Here is a 4,231-nt window from a genome sequence, read left to right as displayed (position 1 = left end):
ACCAACTCATCGAATGATCTGATGGGAGGTGCGAGTGATGACAACCACTCCATTGTTTTCCCTACCAAACTTCTTGGGAATAGCCTCATCATGTATGTATCATTATGAGAAAACTCAAAGCTCATAGTAAAAAATTACTTGACGTGATCATGGGGATCACTCTTACCATTATATTTGTCATACTTTGGTATATCTGAATTTGGCAGGAAAGGTATATTGTTTAGCCTTCTATCAAAAGGGTAAGGAAAAATGTCCTCTAGAGAATACCTCATCGTAGACCCTTGTTGCATATCTTGCATTTGTAATTGGAGTGCTTGAATTTATTGTGTAATGTTGACTAAGGGAACATTTTCTTCATTGGACCTTCGATGACGGGCATCCCCTTGTTCACTAATGTCGTCATGTTCACGTGTATTGTGTTGGTTGCAGATGTTGTCTTGGGTGTCATATCCTCTTAAGTGTTCTTGATTTTGAGTGTTGAATGTATAGGCCCTTGACCTTGTTCTTGGGATTATTTCATTCTTTGAATTTTCTATGTCAAAATCCTCAGGCATCCTGACTCCTTTGCTATTTAGCATGAGGAGGTAGTTTTGTTTGTCTGCTTCTATAAACCTTTCCATGAGCTTTTGGAAGGCGACACTTTGTTGGACAAGTTCCTCGGTGATCTCCTCTTCCTCGATATTTGTGTATTCGTCAAAAGGGTTGGATTCCATATGACTCATGCTAGATTTTGGATGTGGATCCAATTCTTTGCCTTATCGAGATCAAGTGCCAACGGGCTTGAATATATTTCTACAGTAGTGAATTCCTCCTCTTCTAATGAGGTTCTTGGTGGAGTTGGTGGCTCAGGTCAAGCCTCATTGTAAGTGATGCAAATTATTGGAAATAAGGCAGGATTGATCTTTCCCCCCTGGTTAAGGTGTTGATTGAATGTTGCTTTTTGAATGTAAGCTCTACTTCTCAAAGGTTCTTTGTCAAAATCGTTGGTTTTTCCTTGAAGGTACAATCGCATATGACGCAAGAAAATACAGTGTGATGCACAGAGTTGATAGTTGATGTAGAGAAAATTTCTCCTTTTGATAAGTGCCCTAGGACTAGGTTGTCTCTTCTTCAACTTAGTCTTTTGATGAAGACTTATTCTTCTCAAAATATGGGGAGTGGTCATACAAATGATCAAAGAGTGTTAATGTTGATGGTTGATATCAATACTTCATTTTGAATACTCAAGCTTACTAAGTCAAATAGAGGGTTTGTTTGATAGGCCCCTTTGACAAAGTGTGTCAAATGATATAGATAAAATGTCTCGATATGGAAACATGATTTGACTAACTTGAATACCTAGCTAGGTATTATTATTCAGATAGTTGGATGATAAACTCTTGATCACTTGGTTTTGATACTCCTCTATTTTGGTTGGATGAAAATCTTGCCTAAAGATAGTTGAAATGTTGATAACCACCTCCAAAGGTGCTTGGTTGGATTAGAAAATTTTATTCACTTATGATCTCTCCTTGTGTTTGAACTGATTTTTGGATATTTTTGCAAGATATTTTAGCATTTATGACAAGAATACATAGCACCCATGAACACAATGGCCATCCTAATGCTAAACATTGAGTGTATGTTCTTTTGAGGATATTTTCAAATCCCCAATGTTTTCATTGGTTTGGATACACATAAGACACACCAAGTAGACTCTTTATTCAAGGGTCATTGACAATATCATAGCCCACTAGTCTCAATGCTCCATCAGCCCAAACAACCTTGTCAGCCCTAGAGGGCACCCATTTTTTTGCCTTTTTTTTCAGAAATTAACCCAAAGTGAATTGCTTCACAATTAGGTAGTTATCTTGGGAGATATATGGTGAGTAATCTTGGGGGCGGATTCTTCCCCATCCTTGCACTATGATATTGCCAATGTATGGCAACTAACTTGGCTCAAAGCTTCTACTTATATGGTTTATAGTAAAGATTATGTTTGGTGCAGCAAATGATAAATTCAATTAAGAGGCTTCCCAACCTTTAGAACAAAGGCTTTTTGCATCACAAGGATACTAGGGGAAAGCTATCAAATACACACTTCCATTTGAGGGGATTTTCATCAGCCTCCACATTTGATTATAGTGGGTTGATAAACTTGGCGATAAAGTCATTGCCCACTTGGGTCGTACCCTTCTCACTAGCCCCCTAAAGGCTTCGGGAAGGCAGGCCCTCTAAAGGATTTAATTTACTTGAAAGTAAAGAAAGCATTAAAAAGAGTGGCTTTGGCTTTTTGGCCACCCAATTAAGGGGAGAGCATATACCTACCACTCAAGACAAGGCAAACACAATTCTTTTTAACCTTCAAAGCAATGATTTACTAGATCCTAATTGGAGATGTTGCTCCAATCAAACATGGTGTTTATTTTAATCCCACATAGCAATTTGTTTTCTAACTAGGAAATAGAAATCCTGGTCAACAAAATGAAAGCACATTGCTTGAAAGTAAATCGCTTTGTAAGAATGAGCAAGTTGATTGTTCTTTTTAACTTGAAAAAACAAGGTTGATTGTGAATTTTACTTTTGTAAGAAATGAAAGACTTGTTCTTTTTAAACCCAAATTTAGGTGTTTTATTCATATCTTTGCAAAATGAGAATTTTGAGATTATGGTTCTTTTTATCCTTTGCAAGTGTGGTTCCTTTTAAACCCAATAACAAGTTTGATTCATTTTAAAACACCCAAAATGAAGTGTGAAGTTATTTTTACCAAAAAAGGAAAATGACTTTCTTTTTATCCAAATTTGAAAAACTTAGAAAGAAATCACAATCCTATTTTAATTCCTCCAACCTGCAAGAATTTGTTAGAGACCTACAAACAAAGAAGTTAGTGAAAATTTTAGTCACTAGGTGGGCTAGACAAGCCTACTTTTCCAAGCGGATTACAATTTTTTTTCGCCTCTGTGACAAATGTGCTACGTTGTACTGTAAACACACTAAAACGTACTACAAATGCGCTAGAATACTATGTGAATGCGCTACTCTAACAAGGACCAAAAAAATAAAAGACAAACAAATGCACTAAAACAAAATGTGTATGCACTAGTCTGTACTACAAATGAGATACAAGAATAGACAAATGTGCTAGAACAATGGATAAACACACTAGAACAGAGAATGAGCGCACTATGACCTACAATGTATGCGCTAAAAGAAGCTTCAAACTTCTCTTGTCCGAACCTGTGTAAAAATATTAAAATTTTGATAAAATCAGGGGTCGAGCCCCACGGTGGGCGCCAAAGATGTGTGCTAGAAATATGGGATCATCCTGAAAATGGAAGAAAACACCTCAAACACACACATGAAACATTGCATTAGCGTTAGTAATCACAAAAAACATGTTAGTGAACCAAAAACTCTCAAAATAGTTCCATGCTCCTCTATCCCTAAAGATCCTTAAGATTCAAGGTGACCCTCATTTGGAAGAGCACTTGATCTCTTGGATGTCAACTTAGAGAACGAGATTTAAATGATGATTCTAGGATAAAAATGAATGCAACTAAGATCCTAGTGAAAGGTGAGATGATGATATGAATGAAAGCTAAGGATGCAAGATGAAAAAATAGTTATGATCAAGATGATGGAGATGATATGAGGCTAAGTTAATTCCAAATTAAAGATTATGATGAGTTAATTAAGCTAGATGAAGATGAAAAAGTTTGTAATTAATATGCAATTTGGGCTAAATGATCTAAAACCTAATGCAATTAAGCTAAATTATATGATGCTAATGCTAGAAGACTTAGATGCTTGAAGATGATAAACAAGCTCCTTGATAATTTACAAAATGACTATAATTTGGATGCACAAGATTGGGATCCTTGAATTGAAGAAATGAGCTCTATTTATAGGAAAAATAGAGAAATGGATAGTTGAGATTGAGTAATCTCAACAAGGGCTAGGATTGAAAGTTATCAATCCATGGGAGAGATTCAATCCAATCCCAAGTTGACAAATGTCACCTTGAGAGGGCTTGAGAGGATGCTAAACAAGAATTAGATGCTAAGAAAGAAATTAGTGATAACCTCAAGGAGTGACATCATTGGATAATGTCATTAACCAGGGAGACATGCTATTACCCAAGAGGTAAACTCTTGTGCAACATGGGAAAATGGTTAAAGGGACAACCATGATGGCTAAGGGGTGTGGGCTTGTAAGAGGCATTAAATGCATTTTGAAGACTTTGGAGGCTAAC

The sequence above is a fragment of the Cryptomeria japonica genome, chromosome 4 (assembly GCF_030272615.1).
Source record: "Cryptomeria japonica chromosome 4, Sugi_1.0, whole genome shotgun sequence".
NCBI classification, from domain to species: domain Eukaryota; kingdom Viridiplantae; phylum Streptophyta; class Pinopsida; order Cupressales; family Cupressaceae; genus Cryptomeria; species Cryptomeria japonica.
The sequence above is the reverse complement of the archived record's forward strand: the minus strand, read 5'-3'. Positions refer to the sequence as shown.